The sequence below is a fragment of the Limanda limanda genome, chromosome 10 (genome assembly GCF_963576545.1).
Source record: "Limanda limanda chromosome 10, fLimLim1.1, whole genome shotgun sequence".
NCBI lineage: Eukaryota > Metazoa > Chordata > Actinopteri > Pleuronectiformes > Pleuronectidae > Limanda > Limanda limanda.
Genome location: NC_083645.1, coordinates 2,028,087 through 2,050,895, shown reverse-complemented (window position 1 = coordinate 2,050,895; position 22,809 = coordinate 2,028,087). Strand labels below are relative to the sequence as shown.

Genomic DNA, 22,809 nt, shown 5'->3' with positions numbered 1-22,809 from the left:
TTGATGATGAGAGTCAATCTTGTCAGAGAATAAGAGCCCTGTTTTTTAGGGCTCTTATAGAGGCTGCACAATTTGACAAAGATGGACTCTATCAGTCGACAACAGTCTGGCCACTGTGCAGGGGGTCCTGTTGACCCTAAGACACAGCGTGTTGTGCTCTCCACACCTGGTGTGAATTCAGCTCTCTGTTTGGAGCACCTGTAGCGTCCTGTTATCAGGCGACACTTGTGCCGTGCAGCATATTCTTCCCGCTGGCGATCATATGGCAGGAGGTTCTGCCACAGGGCTACAATTGTACTGGCCTGCAGGTTGGTGAGGGTTAGGTCAGTTTCAATTCGTAGCCCCACCAAGTACTCAGCCAGGCAGTCCACGCGGTCCATTCCAGGAACACTACGCTCATCCACTGCCTGGTAAATATAAGAGTAAATCAAAATTAACACAAAAAAAAAATACACAGTAGCTAATACAGAAAAGTAACATTTCTGTCCCAGTGTAATTCTTCACCAAAAGACTCACCAGATGTTGCCCAGGTGCTGCTGGGGTGGTGGTCGGTGATGCAGAGGAAGCTGTGGCTGTAGGGACAGTGGTCGAGAGGGTGGTGGGGAGAGGAAGCATGGAGGCTGAGCTGGTGGTGACGGCTGATGGGCCAGGCAACTCCCTGGTCAGAAAATCCAAAGCCTGGGAAACAAAAAGAAATAGAATAGAAATAAAAATCCATAGCATACCACAAGTATAACAGGTTCTGTGGTAAATCTTACCAAAGAAACACTCACCCGTTGCGCTACAGCAGTAGTGACTGGTGGGGATCCTGATGGGCCAGCTCTTGCAGCAGGAGAAATAGTTGCTGAAAGGCTGGTGGAACTTAAAAGTAGAGAACCAGCAGGAGGGGCTGATGGGACAGGGGGCATGTCTGTGTCCTCATACTCAATTTATAAAAAAATGTAATTTAAGTAGAGTGTATTATGCTGTTATAATTTGTTCATTCTCCAGATTTGTATTTATTGCATGTTATTTTTGTTGGTTTCTTGATAGCACTGCTACATATTTTACTGTAAGTGTAATCATAACACAGCAACAATTATCCACTGACATTGTATGGTGTAAGAAATGTGATGAGAATATTACCAGATGAAGCTCATATGCTGCTGCAGTGGAGCTACATCCAGGCCTAGGAGGAGAAGCAGTAGTGTGGAGAGAGGAGGGAGTTGAATAGCTGGTAGGTGACGGATCTGAGGACAGGTCCAGCCGCTCAATGGTTGGGTCATACTGGGTTGGGTCAAGGCCTGCATTTTCCAGCTGTTCCTCAGGGCAGACATCCTCCAACATCTGGTCGGTCTCCTCTGAGTCAGGACGTACATCCTGCAGGGGCCTTCCGGTCTGACGGTAAAGGTAATCAATACCTATTAGCTCCCCTGGGACAGACAAAAGAATAGGAAGAGGAAAATTAGCTTTCAGAAATTTAATCAAAGAGGTTATTATATTTCATGGATATGAAATATCACCTCATCCTGGTGGAAAGGTTAAACTCACCAGTGTAAACAGAAGGGGGCTGAAAAGAGTCCACATCTTTCCTTCCAAGCACCATGAGACTGTGGGTGTTGACACACTGAACAAGGTCCCCTGAGTAACAGAGCAAGTCGGGAGGTTTGCCTGCCAGGGATGCAGTTTGATGGTACTGGTTCCACCGATTAAGCCCTTCCAGGAGGTAGAGCTGGAAGTTAAGGCTGTTGGCACTCGTCCCTTAAGAGAGAGACAATGTGAAAAATAATGTTAAGTAGAGTTTTGTCAGTGTTAGTACTGAACAGGATAGTAGTATAATAATAATAATAAAACGTTGAACCCTATATATTTAATCTTATCAATGTATAGGGATTCCTACAGACCTGGAATGAACCTGTTCATGTGTAAGTGGAAGGACTCCAGTGATGTGGACCCTCGAGCACACCTGTAGTTAGGCAGAACGAAGCCCTCTTTGGTGGTGGTGCCTGTCTGGGTATAGAGAAGCACACCCGGAATGCACTTTACATGCCACCTCTGGACACACCAGATTTGCTTCATCCTCTCCTTGTCCAGTAGAGGGACACCAAGAAAGTCGCTGCCCTTCAACCCCATCAGCTCATTGAGCAGGCATTCAATAGAGGTGATTGTCTTCTGCTCTCCCCTTGTCTGCCTTCTGCAGTGCATGGTCAGTTCGTCCTTGGTGATGTGAAGGTCTACCAATTGGTCAGTAATGCCCGGTACACCATCCTGTGCCAGCTGTGCACGCTTGGCTCAGCAAGGCAACATCTCTGCTGTCCCACTCAAAAATGCAGCTGGACAATTTGGCCATGAAGGTGGGGTAGAGAGGATGAGCATCCTTCGTACAGCAAGATGCCAGTCGCCTCATGAAGTGGTAAATGTCTAACCTCACAATGAGGTCTGGCCACCCTCCAAATCGCTGTTTTAACTTGGTCTGTATCGTGCCCTCCCGACAACATTCACAGTCGACGTACAGTAGCTTAGGAGGGGCCACACCAGCATTGTTGTATCTCTGGATGAGACCAGCTGCCATGTTGTCCAGAGCTGCCTTACACAGTGAGCATCCACCTGTGAGAGGGAATAGCTAATAACTCAGGCGGCTCCTGGAACGTGAAAGGGAGCAGGCCTTGCCGCTCAGAAAAGTCTGTGCATTTAGCAAAGTACCGGATGAGGAACTGAATCCACACCCGACTGTGGTTTTCCCTCAGCTGCCTGACAATTCTGGAGGGGCTGTTACCCAGGGCCCTCTCCCTCAGAGGCACAACCACCCGTATGTCAACACCAAATCTATAAAGAAAACAAGGGAAAGGGGAGACAAAAATAAAACCAGCAACTTTGAAGTGTGTTTCAATGACAAACAAAGATGTTGCCTAAGCGAAATAATCTCAGTATAATAACCTTTGAGTCAGGATCGGACTGAATTCCATCCGTGTTGGCATATCTAGCTGGTCCAATATTTGCTTGCTGCTGGAAATGTAACTGGTCTTGCATGCACTGCAGAACAGGGTCTCAGTAATTAACAGGTAAAAACGGTCCACATCCAGAACCTTGCGGCATCTCTTGTGGGCTCCATAGCCTGTGAGCTGTTTGCTACAAGCAGGACAGGACAGTTTCACCTTCCAAAGGTGGTACGGCATCCATAGGAGAAGCTTGTGGGTAAAAAAGCGCTGTGGAGCGGGGACCTGGTGATAAATGAGTGCTGGTGATGGTGGATCATACCACAGCTTCAGGTCAGAGCGCAAACGATTGTGTTTCCACAGAGCTGCTGAAATCCATTTCTGGTCCTGAGCTGGTATAGTTTTCTTCAGCTTTGCAGGCAGCCAGCCAGGTTCTAAAGCAACAATAGCAGCAGCAGACATCAGATGAGCAGCCAATGGCTCAGGGTTACGCCGGCTGCACACCGGATGCGTTAGCGTCGCGTAAGCACTAGGCTGTCACACCAGAAGCGTAAGCGTCGCGTATATCCCTAGCTATTCCTAGCCTAGGCTGCACACCGGACACGCTGAACTCCGCGACGGTCATCCTGCGATTCCTGTCCGTGATCACAGATACAGCTGATATTTGCCATGGGTAAGTACTTTAAAACGTTGTATCTCTTCCTGGATAAGCACTGTAGTCTATTTATGTCCACTTTTTTTACAGTATAGATATTACAACCGTAGTAATGTGTTTGTTTTCTTTCCTAGTGCGACTTGTAGAAAGGAGGAGAGCCCTCGCTCTCTTTCTCTTGCTCCGAATGACCAGACGTCGGAGAAGAATGTGGGTCCACTCAATTAACCAGAAGAGAAGAGAACACGGTGTCTTTCATCATATGGTTGCTGAATTGCTTCTCGACAAGGATCGCCATTTGATGTACTTCCGAATGGACGCTGAGAAGATGGATCATCTGCTTTCCTTGATCGGGCCTGATTTAACCAGGCAATCAACAAATTATAGAGACCCAATCGAACCCAAACAACGACTTGCTGTAACGCTGAGGTAATTTTTATTACTTATTCAAAAAAACACAATCAGAACACTGTTATTGCCATAGTGAAGCACACTTAAAATGTGACTTAAATACAAAGCTGTAAGAACAAAATAAACATTCAGAAATATAAAATAGAATAGAAAAAATTTAAAATAGCAATACAGGTACATACATATGTTGGTGGTTACTTTGTTTTATTATAAATCAACATGAGAGAAGTGTGTTGGAGAAGAGGGGTCATGCAGCTCATCAAGAATGGACCTGGGCCTTTTCCCACCTCCAAGCTGTTGTTGTGGCATTGGGAGATGGGGTTGGTGCATTGTTTGGAGTTGTGAATGAGCTTGGTATGTTGTCGGGGGTGGAGTGTGAACTTGTTGGTTGTGTTGCAAAGATGGATAGACCTGAAAAGCGGAAGTTTGTGGCTGGCTAGTATGTTGCTGCCGATGCTGGGTTGCTGTTGAATGAGTAGATGGTGGATGTTGGGTGCGTTGATCTTCTTTTTCAGCTAAGTCTGTGAGGTACTGGAGAATGTGTATTTGAGCCCGTGCCTGGGTCCTAACAGGCAGTCGTTTCAGCTTTGGGACCAGGCTGAGGGCGAAAAAGGATATTTCCTCGTCGTCTGTTGGTACATGGGGTGGTAAAGGGACTTTTTCTGCTGTTAAAATGTCAACAAGCTGCTGCTCAGTAGCCATGGCAGATGAGGATCCCCGCCTTTTCTCCCTTCTGCCAGGCTGACTGGGGTTAGTGGCTGACCCTGATGTCCGGGCTTGCACTCTGGGGTGATGTGGGGTGGAAGCAGTCCTCTGCTCAACCTCTGTGAGGTACGGAGAGGAGGGTCGGGACATGAGTGTCTGAGTGGCAGGCCTTGAAGGCAGTGTGGATGGGCCTGCCTCCTCCTCATCTTCCTCACAGCCGAAGTCCAGGGGGCTGTCTTGCGGAGTCTGGAGACTACTTCTTGAGCTAAAAATAAATATAAAATGATCGCAGTTATATAAACTTATAAACGCATACCTAAACATTTTGAATAACAGCATGTAAAGATGTTTTTAATATTGAGTTTTGTTTTAAAGAAAGCTGTTTCATTTAGATTTTCAGCTACATATATAACAATGAACATGCTAGACAAAGGCTTTCCTTGACAATAATAACCACCAACCTTCTTGACTGCAAGTGTTGATTTAAAAATGACATAATAGACATGTTCTTCCATTCCCGAGCTGTCCCACCGGCGGAGCCACTTGGGACATGTTTATTTTTACTTCTAACATAGTTGTCCCGCAACTGCTTCCACCTCCTCTTGCAATCTTCCACTGTAACAGAGTCATTAACACAGAGTAAAATTAACAATTTGTTTCCTTATTTCCGCAGATTCCTTTCCACAGGCGAAACCTTTGCCAGCCTGGCATTCCAGTATCGACTCGGAAGCAGCACTGTATCCCAGTCGGTACACATGACTTGCCGGGCTATAGAGAGGCGGATGATGGCAACACAGTTCCCCACGCCAACAGAGCAGATGTGGAGAGGCACAGCTTCAGCATTCTGGAGCAAGTGGAACTTCCCTAACTGCCTGGGGGCCATTGACGGGAAACATGTAACGATAACAGCTCCACACAAGTCTGGCAGTTTGTTTTTTTTATTACAAAAAGACATTCTCCATTGCCTTTTTAGCGCTTGTAGATGCTCACTACAGATTCATAACCGTCCAGGTGGGAAACCAGGCAGATGTAGTGATGGAGGAGCATACTCAGACTCAGATCTAGGAAAGGGCATGGAAGCAAAAACCCTGGAGGTTCCTGCCGACTGTCCTCTGCCAGGCTCTGACCAACCACACTGCGTTCTGTTCACCATGTTGGGAGATGCTGCTTTCCCTCTGAAGAAATATTTGATGAGGCCATTTCCAGGGAAGCACCTTCCAAGATGGAGGAGCATCTTCAATTACCGACTCTCCAGGGCCAGAATGGTTGTTGAGTGCGCCTTCGGGATTTTGGCAGCGAGATGGAGGGTGCTGTACACGAGAATTAACATGAAGCCAGACAATGTGGACTCTGTTATCATGGCTGTGTGTATTCTCCACAACTACCTTCTCAACCCATCAGAGAATCAAAGATGGTTGGATGAGGCTGAAGAGCGAGGCGAGCACCTGCAGGATGCTAGGAACATGGGGGGAAATAGAGGAAGCAGAGAAGCTTATGGCGTCAGAGAGAAGCTCTGTGCGCTCTTCAACTCCCCTGAAGGAAGAGTGCCCTGGCAGGACCGCATGCTGTAGATAATTTTCCTTTTTTTTGGCACCGTTTCCTCTTTGTTTATTGTCTGCTTTGAATAAAAGTTTTTGAAAGACCTCAAATTGTTATTATTTATTTTGCAATGCTAATAGTAGGGTCAGGAACGTCAATCCCGTGACCATTCTCTGGCAAATATGTTTTGACGACTGATTTGACATCTATACAACATTTATAAAAAATTTAGCCCCCATGTCCCTCGCAAAAATGTCGGCATTTTTCGCTAGAGGGCCGAATCCAAAATGGCAGCCGGCACTATCTTGTAAAGGTTACTTTTTTACCAGAGCACCTAGAATAATGTATGAATACACTTTTTGGGGTAAATTGACCATAAGGATTGTGATTCTGACATAATTTTGCCATTTAGACATCATCTTGACCCCGAAATCGAAGATGGCCACCATCGGGTAGAGCGAAAACGTAATTTTTGATACACAAATTAACTTTTAACCAGAGCACCTAAAATAATGTATGAGGACACTTTTTGTGGTAAATTGACGATAAAGATGGTGATTCTGACTAGAGATGAGCCGGATACTCGGCTGAAACGAGTATCCGGTACGGATAAAGCACTTTTGCCGATTACGAGTATAATACGAGTAATCGGAGTCATTATCTGTGCTCGGACTGAATGAAAATCCTCACACAGCGTCACAGCACTCCTCCCGTCACACACGGCTCTGCTCACTCACTCACAGAACAGCTCTCTGTCTCTCAGTCGCTCAGGTTCACTGCGCATCGGGACTGTTCCATAGGCTCAGTCAAGGAAGCAGAAATGATTCGTTCATTTCCCGACTGGGTCTTCGGGTACGAGTCTTTGGAAAAATTTTCACGAGACCTGCATTGGCTCAGTAGAGGAGCGCTGGAGATGCGAGGGACGTTCACTGTCTCCCGGAGAAATGAACACTCTGTGTTTTTAGTATAGAAAGACGTGAATTATATTTGTTCACAAGTCATAATGACTGGTTTTGTTATTTTCACTTTACATTTACACTTACTTTACAGTAAAGTAAACCTCTATTAAATACAATACAACATGACAGTTTGTATGGTTTGAAATTGTCATCTATTATCACACTGGCATTTAATTATCACGGCAAACAATTACACTGCACTAAACTTTAAGTGTTAATGTAAAGTGAAAATAACAAAACCAGTCTGTATGACTGTATAATTCACGTCTTTCTATACTAAAAACACAGAGTGTTCATTTCTCCGGGAGACAGTGAACGTCCCTCGCATCTCACTCACACACACACACACACCTGGTGTGGAAATAAATTGAAAAAAAATAAAAATAAAAAAATCATAAAAAAATTTTCAAAGTTAATAAAGAAAGTTATGTTGAACCAGTTCCGGGTTAAATCACACCCACTTCCGGGTTAGGCCCCGCCCACCCCGAGTACGGATACGGATAATTCATATGGTTAACAGATACAGATAATGCTGTACTCGCTCATCCCTAGTTAACAGATACAGATAATGCTGTACTCGCTCATCCCTAATTCTGACATCATTTTGACATTAAGACATCCTGTTGACCCCAAAATCCAAGATGGCCACCATCCGGGAGAGCAAAAATCTAAAGTGTTATACACAAATCAGCCCCCAGGGCTCCAGGAGATGGGTGATGTATGTTCGAAAAACACTTGAAACATGCAAATAAGAAATCATTGCACCCCAATCATTTAACCTTTTGGTCATTAAAAAAATACATAAAATTGTTAATTACAGGATGCTTTCATTTTGTTAAATGCTACACATTATTCTAACAATGTAACTGGTGAATAATAAGGACATCGATATATAAGATTAGTCCAAATCAGAGCATTCTGCCTAACTAGAATCCGGCCTTAGAGTTAGGATGTGCTGAGGGACCAGCCACAGATGTTGCAGCAGAGGAGACACATTCATCAGAGGCAGAGTCCACAGGGGCAGGAGGACCAGAGGAGGTATCCAAGGAGGTGGCAGTTGACACACTCTAATTTATAAATCACAAAAAGGCAAGTACATAGACATGATTATAATCTACTCATGAAGGAGGCTTGTTTCAAGTTGAATAAAATATCGTTGTTAAGACAACAACTTAAATGAGGAGTTTCTCTCCAGCTCCAGTAGCAGCCGATGTGACACAGGAAGTGGAAGTGGTTGCAGACACAGTAGAGGGGTGAAAGAGACAGAGGAGAGACAGTCTGAATATAGTGCCTGGGACTGTGGCCAGGTGACGGGGTGCCAGTTTTGGTCTAATTGAAGAAGAGGACAGTTTACACGAAAATAAATAAAGTATTGTGTCATAATTAGTTATAACAACACAGATGGTAGAAGACTAGACCATTTCATCATATCTGTAATACCTTGATTCCACGCTGCCAAGCCGAAGCCAAGTTTGGCTGTGCACGCGCACCATGCAATCCACCGAACCGTGGTTTTGTGAACTGACGAGAAGAAAAAGTAACCTTATGTGTAGCCATTTAAAATGTAAACATATGCAAAATATAAACATTAGCTTCAGTATACCCTCAATACTTATTGATTCCAAAGTCAAAGGTGGCTTGCGTAGTGGCTGCCCAGGTGTGATGGAGGGGGATGCAGATGAGGGTCCTGGTTGTGGTGTCACCGAAGAGGACACAGAGACTGATGGCTACAGGTTCCAGGAAATGAAAATGAAATTCAATAATATGTAATACAACTGCAAGACATTGTAATATTATGTAAGACCTCTGATACCTTCTTTATATGGAAACCACAGTTACATGTCTGTGGCCCTCCAAACAGAGACCTTTGACCCCTGAGCTGCAGTGGGCATTTTTCAATCTGTAATATTGATAGTAAATTGTAATATTATTACTTTGCTTTAAGTGTAATGATTGTATACATATCACTTCCTCCAATTCTACCTTCAGAAATAGATCGTGCCACTTTTTCTGGCGTGGCGCCGGCCGGTTTCCTGCATCAGAGGGCCAGGCCCCTTCAACAGCAAACCTACGCAGACGGGACATCCACTCCTCATCACCCATAGCTCTCTGTTTTTTGTCTTTGGAAGTCTTCCACTCTCCCGCCACCGCTATCGAAGGGTCAAATCCTGTTTAACAATGTAGAATTATTTTGGAAATGTCCATATCCTGGTTAGAAAATGTTCAACTTTGTTCAGATTCCCTATACTAAACATTCAGGACATTGAATGCACCGCCTACTTTTTGGACGTCGAGGTACCCTGACAAGATGTGAGAACTGCTGATGATCTGTTGCAAGTCGTTAAGCCTCTGTTGCAAATGTTCACCTGTAAAAGACTCCTCCTTCTAGCCGGAGTTGAACCAGCGACCTAAGTATGTCATTATGTGTAACCTACAGTCCTACGATGCTAAACATTCAGGACATTGAATGCCCCGCCAACTTTTTGTTCATTGAGGATCTTTGTTCAAATTCCCTATGCTGAACATTCAGGACATTGAATGCACCGCCTACTTTTTGGACGTCTAGGTACCCTGACAAGAGGTGTGGACTGCTGATGATCTGTTACAAGTCGTTAAGCCTCTGTTGCAAATGTCCACCTGTAAAAGACTCCTCCTTCGAGCCGGAGTTGAACCAGCGACCTAAGGATGTCAACATATGTAACCTACAGTCCTCCGCTCTACCAACTGAACTATCGAATGGTCAAATCCTGTTTAACAGTGTTGCATTGTTTTGAAAATGTCCATATCATGGTTAGAAAATGTTCAACTTTGTTCTGAGTCCCTATGCTGAACATTCAGGACATTGAATGCACCGCCTACTTTTTGGTCGTAGAGGTACCCTGACAAGAGGTGTGAACTGCTGATAATCTGTTTCGAGTCGTTAAGCCTCTGTTGAAAATGTCCACCTGTAAAAGACTCCTCCTTCGAGCCGGAGTTGAAATAGCGACCTAAGGATGACAACATGTGTAATAACAGTCCTACGATCCTAAACATTCAGGACATTGAATGCCCCGCCAACTTTTTGGTCATTGAGGTTCTTTGTTCAGAGTCCCTATGCTGAACATTCATGACATTGAATGCCCCGCCTACTTTTTGGTCATTGAGGTTCTTTGTTCAGAGTCCCTATGCTGAACATTCAGGACATTGAATGCCCCGCCTACTTTTTGGTCATTGAGGTGCTCTGAAAAGAGGTGTGAACTGCCGATGACCTGTTTTGAGTCGTTAAGCCTCTTTTGAAAATGTCCACCTGTTAAAGACACCTCCTTCAGGCCAGAGTTGAACCAGCGTCCTAAGGACATCAACATATGTAACCTACAGTCCTAAACAGTCAGGACATTGAATTTCTCGCCTAGTTTTTGGTCATTGAGGTTCAACTATCAACAGAGTCCCTTTGCTCACCATTAAGAACATTAACTGCCCCACCCTCTCTAGCCCATTTTAGGTCGTTTTGGTGTGAACTGCTGATGATCTGTTGCGAGTCTTTTCGTCTCTTTTGCAAATGTCCACCTGTAAAAGAATCCTCCTTCGAGCCGGAGTTGAACCAGCGACCTAAGGATGTCAACATATGTACACTACAGTCCTCCGCTCTACCAACTGAGCTATCGAAGGGTCAAATCCTGTTTAACAGTGTAGAATTCTTTTGGAAAATGTCCATATCCTGGTTAGAAAATGTTCAACTTTGGTGTGAACTGCCAATGACCTGTTTTGAGTCGTTCAGCCCTTTTTGCAAATGTCCACCTGTAAAAGCCACCTCCTTCAGGAAAATGTCCATATCCTGGTTAGAAAATGTTCAACTTTGGTGTGAACTGCCAATGACCTGTTTTGAGTCGTTCAGCCCTTTTTGCAAATGTCCAACTGTAAAAGCCACCTCCTTCAGGAAAATGTCCATATCCTGGTTAGAAAATGTTCAACTTTGTTCTGAGTCCCTATACTGAACATTCAGGACATTGAATGCCCCGCCTACGTTTTGGTCGTCGAGGTACCCTGACAAGAGGTGTGAACTGCTGATAATCTGTTTTGAGTCGTTAAGCCTCTGTTAAAAGACTCCTCCTTCTAGCCGGAGTTGAACCAGCGACCTAAGGATGTCATTATGTGTAACCTACAGTCCTACGATGCTAAACATTCAGGACATTGAATGCCCCGCCAACTTTTTGGTCATTGAGGTTCTTTGTTCAGAGTCCCTATGCTGAACATTCAGGACATTGAATGCCCCGCCTATTTTTTGGTCATTGAGGTTCTTTGTTCAGAGTCCCTATGCTGAACATTCAGGACATTGAATGCACCGCCTACTTTCAATGTCCTGAAGCCACCTCCTTCAGGAAAATATCCATATCCTGGTTAGAAAATGTTCAACTTTGTTCTGAGTTCCTATACTGAACATTCAGGACATTGAATGCCCCGCCTGCGTTTTGGTCGTCGAGGTACCCTGACAAGAGGTGTGAACTTCTGATGATCTGTTACAAGTCGTTAAGCCTCTGTTGAAAATGTCCACCTGTAAAAGACTCCTCCTTCGAGCCGGAGTTGAACCAGCGACCTAAGGATGTCAACATATGTACACTACAGTCCTCCGCTCTACCAACTGAGCTATCGAAGGGTCCCTATGCTGAACATTCAGGACATTGAATGCACCGCCTACTTTTTGGTTGTCGAGGTACCCTGACAAGAGGTGTGAACTTCTGATGATCTGTTACAAGTCGTTAAGCTTCTGTTGAAAATGTCCACCTGTAAAAGACTCCTCCTTCTAGCCGGAGTTGAACCAGCGACCTAAGGATGTCATTATGTGTAACCTGCAGTCCTACGATGCTAAACATTCAGGACATTGAATGCCCCGCCAACTTTTTGGTCATTGAGGATCTTTGTTCAAATTCCCTATACTGAACATTCAGGACATTTAATGCACCGCCTACTTTTTGGACGTCGAGGTACCCTGACAAGAGGTGTGGACTGCTGATGATCTGTTACAAGTCGTTAAGCCTCTGTTGCAAATGTCCACCTGTCGAAGGGTCAAATCCAGTTTAACAGTGTTGCATTGTTTTGAAAATTTCCATATCATGGTTAGAAAATGTTCAGCTGTCTTCAGAGTGCTTATGCTAAACATTCAGGACATTGAATGCCCCGCCTACTTTTTGGTCACTGAGGTACTCTGAAAAGAGGTGTGAACTGCCGATGACCTGTTTTGGGTCGTTAAGCCTTTTTTGCAAATGTCCACCTGTAAAAGACTCCTCCTTCTAGCCAGAGTTGAACCAGCGACCTAAGGATGTCATTATGTGTAACCTGCAGTCCTACGATGCTAAACATTCAGGACATTGAATGCCCCGCCAACTTTTTGGTCATTGAGGATCTTTGTTCAAATTCCCTATACTGAACATTCAGGACATTTAATGCACCGCCTACTTTTTGGACGTCGAGGTACCCTGACAAGAGGTGTGGACTGCTGATGATCTGTTACAAGTCGTTAAGCCTCTGTTGCAAATGTCCACCTGTAAAAGACTCCTCCTTCGAGCCGGAGTTGAACCAGCGACCTAAGGATGTCAACATATGTAACCTACAGTCCTCCGCTCTACCAACTGAGCTATCGAAGGGTCAAATCCTGTTTAACAGTGTTGCATTGTTTTGAAAATTTCCATATCATGGTTAGAAAATGTTCAGCTGTCTTCAGAGTGCTTATGCTTAACATTCAGGACATTGAATGCCCCTTCTACTTTTTGGTCACTGAGGTACTCTGAAAAGAGGTGTGAACTGCCGATGACCTGTTTTGGGTCGTTAAGCCTCTTTTGAAAATGTCCACCTGTAAAAGACTCCTCCTTCTAGCCGAAGTTGAACCAGCGACCTCAGGATGTCAACACATGTACACTACAGTCCTCCGCTCTACCAACTGAGCTATCGAAGGGTCAAATCCTGTTTAACAGTGTAGAATTCTTTTGGAAAATGTCCATATCCTGGTTAGAAAATGTTCAACTTTGTTCAGAGTCCCTATGCTGAACATTCAGGACATTGAATGCACCGCCTACGTTTTGGTCGTAGAGGTACCCTGACAAGAGGTGTGAACTGCTGATAATCTGTTTTGAGTCGTTAAGCCTCTGTTGTTAATGTCCACCTGTAAAAGACTCCTCCTTCTAGCCGGAGTTGAACCAGCGACCTAAGGATATCATTATGTGTAACCTACAGTCCTACGATGCTAAACATTCAGGACATTGAATGTTTACAGTCCTCCGCTCTACCAACTGAGCTATTGAAGGATCAAATCCTGTTTAACAGTGTTGCATTGTTTTGGAAAATTTCCATATCATGGTTAGAAAATGTTCAGCTGTCTTCAGAGTGCCTATGCTAAACATTCAGGACATTGAATGCCCCGCCTACTTTTTGGTCATTGAGGTACTCTTAAAAGAGGTGTGAATAGCCGATGACCTGTTTTGATTCGTTAAGCCTCTTTTGCAAATGTCCACCTGTAAAAGACACCTCCTTAAAGCTAGAGTTGAACCAGCGTCCTCAGGATGTCAGCATATGTAACCAACACTCCTCCGATGCTAAACATTCAGGACATTGAATGCCCCGCCAACTTTTTGGTTATTGAGGTTCTTTGGTCAGAGTCCCTATGCTAAACATTCAGGACATTGAATGCCCCGCCTACTTTTTGGTCATTGAGGTACTCTGAAAACAGGTGTGAACTGCCGATGACCTGTTTTGAGTCGTTAAGCCCTTTTGGCAAATGTCCACCTGTAAAAGCCACCTCCTTCAGGAAAATGTCCATATCCTGGTTAGAAAATGTTCAACTTTGTTCTGAGTCCCTATGCTGAACATTCAGGACATTGAATGCACCGCCAACTTTTTGGTCATTGAGGTTCTTTGGTCAGAGTCCCTATGCTGAACATTCAGGACATTGAATGCCCCGCCTACTTTTTGGTCACTGAGGTACTCTGAAAAGAGGTGTGAACTGCCGTTGACCTGTTTTGGGTCGTTAAGCCTCTTTTGAAAATGTCCACCTGTAAAAGACTCCTCCTTCTAGCCGGAGTTGAACCAGCGACCTAAGGATGTCAACATATGTACACTACAGCCCTCCGCTCTACCAACTGAGCTATCGAAGGGTCAAATCCTGTTTAACAGTGTAGAATTCTTTTGGAAAATGTCCATATCCTGGTTAGAAAATGTTCAACTTTGTTCAGAGTCCCTATGCTGAACATTCAGGACATTGAATGCACCGCCTACGTTTTGGTCGTCGAGGTACCCTGACAAGAGGTGTGAACTGCTGATAATCTGTTTTGAGTCGTTAAGCCTCTGTTGAAAATGTCCACCTGTAAAAGACTCCTCCTTCTAGCCGGAGTTGAACCAGCGACCTAAGGATATCATTATGTGTAACCTACAGTCCTACGATGCTAAACATTCAGGACATTGAATGCTTACAGTCCTCCGCTCTACCAACTGAGCTATTGAAGGATCAAATCCTGTTTAACAGTGTTGCATTGTTTTGGAAAATTTCCATATCATGGTTAGAAAATGTTCAGCTGTCTTCAGAGTGCCTATGCTAAACATTCAGGACATTGAATGCCCCGCCTACTTTTTGGTCATTGAGGTACTCTTAAAAGAGGTGTGAATAGCCGATGACCTGTTTTGATTCGTTAAGCCTCTTTTGCAAATGTCCACCTGTAAAAGACACCTCCTTAAAGCTAGAGTTGAACCAGCGACCTCAGGATGTCAGCATATGTAACCAACACTCCTCCGATGCTAAACATTCAGGACATTGAATGCCCCGCCAACTTTTTGGTTATTGAGGTTCTTTGGTCAGAGTCCCTATGCTAAACATTCAGGACATTGAATGCCCCGCCAACTTTTTGGTCATTGAGGTTCTTTGTTCAGAGTCCCTATGCTGAACATTCAGGACATTGAATGCCCCGCCTATTTTTTGGTCATTGAGGTTCTTTGTTCAGAGTCCCTATGCTGAACATTCAGGACATTGAATGCACCGCCTACTTTCAATGTCCTGAAGCCACCTCCTTCAGGAAAATGTCCATATCCTGGTTAGAAAATGTTCAACTTTGTTCTGAGTTCCTATACTGAACATTCAGGACATTGAATGCCCCGCCTGCGTTTTGGTCGTCGAGGTACCCTGACAAGAGGTGTGAACTGCTGATAATCTGTTTTGAGTCGTTAAGCCTCTGTAAAAGACTCCTCCTTCTAGCCGGAGTTGAACCAGCGACCTAAGGATGTCATTATGTGTAACCTACAGTCCTACGATGCTAAACATTCAGGACATTGAATGGCCCGCCAACTTTTTGGTCATTGAGGTTCTTTGTTCAGAGTCCCTATGCTGAACATTCAGGACATTGAATGCCCCGCCTACTTTTTGGTCATTGAGGTTCTTTGTTCAGAGTCCCTATGCTGAACATTCAGGACATTGAATGCACCGCCTACTTTTTGGTCGTCGAGGTACCCTGACAAGAGGTGTGAACTGCTGATAATCTGTTTCGAGTTGTTAAGCCTCTGTTGAAAATGTCCACCTGTAAAAGACTCCTCCTTCGAGCCGGAGTTGAAATAGCGACCTAAGGATGTCAACATGTGTAATAACAGTCCTACGATCCTAAACATTCAGGACATTGAATGCCCCGCCAAATTTTTGGTCATTGAGGATCTTTGTTCAGATTCCCTATACTGAACATTCAGGACATTTAATGCACCGCCTATTAAATGTAACTAACAGTCCTCCGTTCTACCAACTGAGCTATCGAAGGGTCAAATCGTGTTTAACAGTGTAGAATTCTTTTGGAAAATGTCCATATCCTGGTTAGAAAATGTTCAACTTTGTTCAGAGTCCCTATGCTAAACATTCAGGACATTGAATGCCCCGCCTACTTTTTGGTCATTGAGGTACTCTGAAAAGAGGTGTGAACTGCCGATGACATGTTTTGAGTCATTAAGCCTTTTTTGCAAATGTCCACCTGTAAAAGCCACCTCCTTCAGGAAAATGTCCATATCCTGGTTAGAAAATGTTCAACTTTGTTCTGAGTCCCTATGCTGAACATTCAGGACATTGAATGCACCGCCTACTTTTTGGTCGTCGAGGTACCCTGACAAGAGGTGTGAACTTCTGATGATCTGTTACAAGTCGTTAAGCCTCTGTTGAAAATGTCCACCTGTAAAAGACTCCTCCTTCGAGCCGGAGTTGAACCAGCGACCTAAGGATGTCAACATATGTACACTACAGTCCTCCGCTCTACCAACTGAGCTATCGAAGGGTCCCTATGCTGAACATTCAGGACATTGAATTAACCGCCTACTTTTTGGTTGTCGAGGTACCCTGACAAGAGGTGTGAACTTCTGATGATCTGTTACAAGTCGTTAAGCTTCTGTTGAAAATGTCCACCTGTAAAAGACTCCTCCTTCTAGCCGGAGTTGAACCAGCGACCTAAGGATGTCATTATGTGTAACCTGCAGTCCTACGATGCTAAACATTCAGGACATTGAATGCCCCGCCAAGTTTTTGGTCATTGAGGATCTTTGTTCAAATTCCCTATACTGAACATTCAGGACATTTAATGCACCGCCTACTTTTTGGACGTCGAGGTACCCTGACAAGAGGTGTGGACTGCTGATGATCTGTTACAAGTCGTTAAGCCTCTGTTGCAAATGTCCACCTGTCGAAGGGTCAAATCCAGTTTAACAGTGTTGCATTGTTTTGAAAATTTCCATATCATGGTTAGAAAATGTTCAGCTGTCTTCAGAGTGCTTATGCTAAACATTCAGGACATTGAATGCCCCGCCTACTTTTTGGTCACTGAGGTACTCTGAAAAGAGGTGTGAACTGCCGATGACCTGTTTTGGGTCGTTAAGCCTCTTTTGAAAATGTTCACCTGTTAAAGACACCTCCTTCAGGCCAGAGTTGAACCAGCGTCCTAAGGACATCAACATATGTAACCTACAGTCCTAAACAGTCAGGACATTGAATTTCTCGCCTAGTTTTTGGTCATTGAGGTTCAACTATCAACAGAGTCCCTTTGCTCACCATTAAGAACATTAACTGCCCCACCCTCTCTAACCCATTTTAGGTCGTTTTGGTGTGAACTGCTGGTGATCTGTTGCGAGTCTTTTCGTCTCTGTTGCAAATGTCCACCTGTAAAAGAATCCTCCTTCGAGCCGGAGTTGAACCAGCGACCTAAGGATGTCAACATATGTACACTACAGTCCTCCGCTCTACCAACTGAGCTATCGAAGGGTCAAATCTTGTTTAACAGTGTAGAAATCTTTTGGAAAATGTCCATATCCTGGTTAGAAAATGTTCAACTTTGGTGTGAACTGCCAATGACCTGTTTTGAGTCGTTCAGCCCTTTTTGCAAATGTCCACCTGTAAAAGCCACCTCCTTCAGGAAAATGTCCATATCCTGGTTAGAAAATGTTCAACTTTGTTCTGAGTCCCTATACTGAACATTCAGGACATTGAATGCCCCGCCTACTTTTGGACGTCGAGGTACCCTGACAAGATGTGAGAACTGCTGATGATCTGTTGCAAGTCGTTAAGCCTCTGTTGCAAATGTTCACCTGTAAAAGACTCCTCCTTCGAGCCGGAGTTGAACCAGCGACCTAAGGATGTCAACATATGTAACTAACAGTCCTCCGTTCTACCAACTGAGCTATCGAAGGGTCAAATCCTGTTTAACAGTGTAGAATTCTTTTGGAAAATGTCCATATCCTGGTTAGAAAATGTTCAACTTTGTTCAGAGTCCCTATGCTGAACATTCAGGACATTGAATGCACCGCCTACGTTTTGGTCGTCGAGGTACCCTGACAAGAGGTGTGAACTGCTGATAATCTGTTTTGAGTCGTTAAGCCTCTGTTGAAAATGTCCACCTGTAAAAGACTCCTCCTTCTAGCCGGAGTTGAACCAGCGACCTAAGGATATCATTATGTGTAACCTACAGTCCTACGATGCTAAACATTCAGGACATTGAATGCTTACAGTCCTCCGCTCTACCAACTGAGCTATTGAAGGATCAAATCCTGTTTAACAGTGTTGCATTGTTTTGGAAAATTTCCATATCATGGTTAGAAAATGTTCAGCTGTCTTCAGAGTGCCTATGCTAAACATTCAGGACATTGAATGCCCCGCCAACTTTTTGGTCATTGAGATTCTTTGGTCAGAGTCCCTATGCTAAACATTCAGGACATTGAATTCCCCGCCTACTTTTTGGTCATTGAGGTACTCTGAAAAGATGTGTGAACAGCCGATGACCTGTTTTGAGTCGTTAAGCCACTTTTGCAAATGTCCACCTGTAAAAGACACCTCCTTTAAGCTAGAGTTGAACCAGCGACCTAAGGATGTCAGCATATGTAACCAAACACCTCCGATGCTAAACATTCAGGACATTGAATGCCCCGCCAACTTTTTTGTCATTGAGGTTCTTTGTTCAGAGTCCCTATGCTGAACATTCAGGACATTGAATGCCCCGCCTACTTTTTGGTCATTGAGGTACTCTGAAAAGAGGTGTGAACTGCCAATGACCTGTTTTGAGTCGTTCAGCCCTTTTTGCAAATGTCCACCTGTAAAAGCCACCTCCTTCAGGAAAATGTCCATATCCTGGTTAGAAAATGTTCAACTTTGTTCTGAGTCCCTATGCTGAACATTCAGGACATTGAATGCACCGCCTACTTTTTGGTCGTAGAGGTACCCTGACAAGAGGTGTGAACTGCTGATAATCTGTTTCGAGTCGTTAAGCCTCTGTTGAAAATGTCCACCTGTAAAAGACTCCTCCTTCGAGCCGGAGTTGAAATAGCGACCTAAGGATGACTACATGTGTAATCACAGTCCTACGATCCTAAACATTCAGGACATTGAATGCCCCGCCAACTTTTTGGTCATTGAGGATCTTTGTTCAGATTCCCTATACTGAACATTCAGGACATTTAATGCACCGCCTACTTTTTGGACGTCGAGGTACCCTGACAAGAGGTGTGAACTGCTGATGATCTGTTACAAGTCGTTTAGCCTCTGTTGCAAATGTACACCTGTAAAAGACTCCTCCTTCGAGCCGGAGTTGAACCAGCGACCTAAGGATGTCAACATATGTACACTACAGTCCTCCGCTCTACCAACTGAGCTATCGAAGGGTCAAATCCTGTTTAACAGTGTAGAATTCTTTTGGAAAATGTCCATATCCTGGATAGAAAATGTTCAGCTGTCTTCAGAGTGCCTATGCTAAACATTCAGGACATTGAATTCCCCGCCTACTTTTTGGTCATTGAGGTACTCTGAAAAGATGTGTGAACAGCCGATGACCTGTTTTGAGTCGTTAAGCCTCTTTTGCAAATGTCCACCTGTAAAAGACACCTCCTTTAAGCTAGAGTTGAACCAGCGACCTAAGGATGTCAACATATGTAACCTACAGTCCTCCGCTCTACCAACTGAGTTATCGAAGGGTCAAATCCTGTTTAACAGTGTAGAATTCTTTTGGAAAATGTCCATATCCTGGTTAGAAAATGTTCAACTTTGGTGTGAACTGCCAATGACCTGTTTTGAGTCGTTCAGCCCTTTTTGCAAATGTCCACCTGTAAAAGCCACCTCCTTCAGGAAAATGTCCATATCCTGGTTAGAAAATGTTCAACTTTGTTCTGAGTCCCTATGCTTAACATTCAGGACATTGAATGCACCGCCTACTTTTTGGTCGTCGAGGTACCCTGACAAGAGGTGTGAACTGCTGATGATCTGTTACAAGTCGTTAAGCCTCTTTTGCAAATGTCCACCTGTAAAAGGCTCCTCTTTCGAGCCAGAGTTGAACCAGCGACCTAAGGATGTCAACATATGTACACTACAGTCCTCCGCTCTACCAACTGAGCTATCGAAGGGTCAAATCCTGTTTAACAGTGTAGAATTCTTTTGGAAAATGTCCATATCCTGGTTAGAAAATGTTCAGCTGTCTTCAGAGTGCCTATGCTAAACATTCAGGACATTGAATTCCCCGCCTACTTTTTGGTCATTGAGGTACTCTGAAAAGATGTGTGAACAGCCGATGACCTGTTTTGAGTCGTTAAGCCTCTTTTGCAAATGTCCACCTGTAAAAGACACCTCCTTTAAGCTAGAGTTGAACCAGCGACCTAAGGATGTCAACATATGTAACCTACAGTCCTCCGCTCTACCAACTGAGTTATCGAAGGGTCAAATCCTGTTTAACAGTGTAGAATTCTTTTGGAAAATGTCCATTTCCTGGTTAGAAAATGTTCAACTTTGGTGTGAACTGCCAATGACCTGTTTTGAGTCGTTCAGCCCTTTTTGCAAATGTCCACCTGTAAAAGCCACCTCCTTCAGGAAAATGTCCATATCCTGGTTAGAAAATGTTCAACTTTGTTCTGAGTCCCTATGCTTAACATTCAGGACATTGAATGCACCGCCTACTTTTTGGCAGCGAGGTACCCTGACAAGAGGTGTGAACTGCTGATAATCTGTTTCGAGTCGTTTCGTCTCTGTTGCAAATGTCCACCTGTAAAAGAATCCTCCTTCGATCCGGAGTTGAACCAGCGACTTAAGGATGTCAACATATGTACACTACAATCCTCCGCTCTACCAACTGAGCTATCGAAGGGTCAAATCCTGTTTAACAGTGTAGAATTCTTTTGGAAAAAAGCCATATCCTGGTTAGAAAATGTTCAACTTTGGTGTGAACTGCCAATGACCTGTTTTGAGTCGTTCAGCCCTTTTTGCAAATGTCCACCTGTAAAAGCCACCTCCTTCAGGAAAATGTCCATATCCTGGTTAGAAAATGTTCAACTTTGTTCTGAGTCCCTATACTGAACATTCAGGACATTGAATGCCCCGCCTACTTTTGGACGTCGAGGTACCCTGACAAGATGTGAGAACTGCTGATGATCTGTTGCAAGTCGTTAAGCCTCTGTTGCAAATGTTCACCTGTAAAAGACTCCTCCTTCGAGCCGGAGTTGAACCAGCGACCTAAGGATGTCAACACATGTAACTAACAGTTCTCCGTTCTACCAACTGAGCTATCGAAGGGTCAAATCCTGTTTAACAGTGTAGAATTCTTTTGGAAAATGTCCATATCCTGGTTAGAACATTTTCAACTTTGTTCAGAGTCCCTATGCTGAACATTCAGGACATTGAATGCACCCCCTACGTTTTGGTCGTCGAGGTACCCTGACAAGAGGTGTGAACTGCTGATAATCTGTTTTGAGTCGTTAAGCCTCTGTTGAAAATGTTCACCTGTAAAAGACTCCTCCTTCTAGCCGGAGTTGAACCAGCGACCTAAGGATATCATTATGTGTAACCTACAGTCCTACGATGCTAAACATTCAGGACATTGAATGCTTACAGTCCTCCGCTCTACCAACTGAGCTATTGAAGGATCAAATCCTGTTTAACAGTGTTGCATTGTTTTGGAAAATTTCCATATCATGGTTAGAAAATGTTCAGCTGTCTTCAGAGTGCCTATGCTAAACATTCAGGACATTGAATGCCCCGCCTACTTTTTGGTCATTGAGGTACTCTTAAAAGAGGTGTGAATAGCCGATGACCTGTTTTGATTCGTTAAGCCTCTGTTGAAAATGTCCACCTGTAAAAGACTCCTCCTTCTAGCCGGAGTTGAACCAGGGACCTAAGGATGTCATTATGTGTAACCTGCAGTCCTACGATGCTAAACATTCAGGACATTGAATGCCCCGCCAACTTTTTGGTCATTGAGGATCTTTGTTCAGATTCCCTATACTGAACATTCAGGACATTGAATGCACCGCCTACTTTTTGGACGTTAAGGTACCCTGACAAGAGGTGTGAACTGCTGATGATCTGTTACAAGTCGTTTAGCCTCTGTTGCAAATGTCCACCTGTAAAAGACTCCTCCTTCGAGCCGGAGTTGAACCAGCGACCTAAGGATGTCAACATATGTAACCAACACTCCTCGGATGCCAAACATTCAGGACATTGAATGCCCCGCCAACTTTTTGGTCATTGAGGTTCTTTGGTGAGAGTCCCTATGCTGAACATTCAGGACATTGAATGCCCCATCTACTTTTTGGTCATTGAGGTACTCTGAAAAGAGGTTTGAACTGCCGATGACTTGTTTTGAGTCGTTAAGCCTCTTTTGAACATGTCCACCTGTTAAAGACACCTCCTTCAGGCCAGAGTTGAACCAGCGACCTAAGGATGTCAACATATGTAACCGACAGTCCTCCGCTCTACCAACTGAGTTATCGAAGGGTCAAATCCTGTTTAACAGTGTAGAATTCTTTTGGAAAATGTCCATATCCTGGTTAGAAAATGTTCAACTTTGGTGTGAACTGCCAATGACCTGTTTTGAGTCGTTCAGCCCTTTTTGCAAATGTCCACCTGTAAAAGCCACCTCCTTCAGGAAAATGTCCATATCCTGGTTAGAAAATGTTCAACTTTGTTCTGAGTCCCTATGCTGAACATTCAGGACATTGAATGCACCGCCTACTTTTTGGTCGTCGAGGTACCCTGACAAGAGGTGTGAACTGCTGATGATCTGTTACAAGTCGTTAAGCCTCTTTTGCAAATGTCCACCTGTAAAAGACTCCTCATTTAAGCTAGAGTTGAACCAGCGACCTAAGGATGTCAACATATGTAACCTACAGTCCT

General features: G+C 44.2%; 12 non-coding genes across 12 annotated transcripts; all 12 read right to left on the bottom strand.

Annotated features, from left to right (window-relative positions):
- Window positions 1–9,832: 9,832 nt before the first annotated feature.
- Window positions 9,833–9,921, bottom strand: trnay-gua (transfer RNA tyrosine (anticodon GUA)). Its single transcript is given in 2 exon segments — window positions 9,833–9,868; window positions 9,884–9,921. It is a non-coding gene; the product is annotated as a tRNA-Tyr (tRNA).
- Window positions 9,922–10,741: 820 nt separating this feature from the next.
- Window positions 10,742–10,829, bottom strand: trnay-gua (transfer RNA tyrosine (anticodon GUA)). Its single transcript is given in 2 exon segments — window positions 10,742–10,777; window positions 10,793–10,829. It is a non-coding gene; the product is annotated as a tRNA-Tyr (tRNA).
- An 897-nt stretch (window positions 10,830–11,726) lies between these two features.
- Window positions 11,727–11,814, bottom strand: trnay-gua (transfer RNA tyrosine (anticodon GUA)). Its single transcript is given in 2 exon segments — window positions 11,727–11,762; window positions 11,778–11,814. It is a non-coding gene; the product is annotated as a tRNA-Tyr (tRNA).
- A 900-nt stretch (window positions 11,815–12,714) lies between these two features.
- Window positions 12,715–12,802, bottom strand: trnay-gua (transfer RNA tyrosine (anticodon GUA)). The gene is given in 2 exon segments: window positions 12,715–12,750; window positions 12,766–12,802. It is a non-coding gene; the product is annotated as a tRNA-Tyr (tRNA).
- Window positions 12,803–13,331: 529 nt separating this feature from the next.
- Window positions 13,332–13,459, bottom strand: trnay-gua (transfer RNA tyrosine (anticodon GUA)). Its single transcript has 2 exons — window positions 13,423–13,459; window positions 13,332–13,367 (listed from the first exon to the last, which is right to left on the bottom strand). It is a non-coding gene; the product is annotated as a tRNA-Tyr (tRNA).
- A 1,067-nt stretch (window positions 13,460–14,526) lies between these two features.
- trnay-gua (transfer RNA tyrosine (anticodon GUA)) lies at window positions 14,527–14,654 on the bottom strand. Its single transcript has 2 exons — window positions 14,618–14,654; window positions 14,527–14,562 (listed from the first exon to the last, which is right to left on the bottom strand). It is a non-coding gene; the product is annotated as a tRNA-Tyr (tRNA).
- Window positions 14,655–16,362: 1,708 nt separating this feature from the next.
- Window positions 16,363–16,450, bottom strand: trnay-gua (transfer RNA tyrosine (anticodon GUA)). The gene is given in 2 exon segments: window positions 16,363–16,398; window positions 16,414–16,450. It is a non-coding gene; the product is annotated as a tRNA-Tyr (tRNA).
- An 889-nt stretch (window positions 16,451–17,339) lies between these two features.
- Window positions 17,340–17,427, bottom strand: trnay-gua (transfer RNA tyrosine (anticodon GUA)). Its single transcript is given in 2 exon segments — window positions 17,340–17,375; window positions 17,391–17,427. It is a non-coding gene; the product is annotated as a tRNA-Tyr (tRNA).
- A 646-nt stretch (window positions 17,428–18,073) lies between these two features.
- Window positions 18,074–18,201, bottom strand: trnay-gua (transfer RNA tyrosine (anticodon GUA)). The gene is made up of 2 exons: window positions 18,165–18,201; window positions 18,074–18,109 (listed from the first exon to the last, which is right to left on the bottom strand). It is a non-coding gene; the product is annotated as a tRNA-Tyr (tRNA).
- Window positions 18,202–19,228: 1,027 nt separating this feature from the next.
- Window positions 19,229–19,316, bottom strand: trnay-gua (transfer RNA tyrosine (anticodon GUA)). The gene is given in 2 exon segments: window positions 19,229–19,264; window positions 19,280–19,316. It is a non-coding gene; the product is annotated as a tRNA-Tyr (tRNA).
- Window positions 19,317–19,963: 647 nt separating this feature from the next.
- On the bottom strand, window positions 19,964–20,051 carry trnay-gua (transfer RNA tyrosine (anticodon GUA)). The gene is given in 2 exon segments: window positions 19,964–19,999; window positions 20,015–20,051. It is a non-coding gene; the product is annotated as a tRNA-Tyr (tRNA).
- Window positions 20,052–21,431: 1,380 nt separating this feature from the next.
- Window positions 21,432–21,559, bottom strand: trnay-gua (transfer RNA tyrosine (anticodon GUA)). Its single transcript has 2 exons — window positions 21,523–21,559; window positions 21,432–21,467 (listed from the first exon to the last, which is right to left on the bottom strand). It is a non-coding gene; the product is annotated as a tRNA-Tyr (tRNA).
- Between the last annotated feature and the right edge of the window lie 1,250 nt (window positions 21,560–22,809).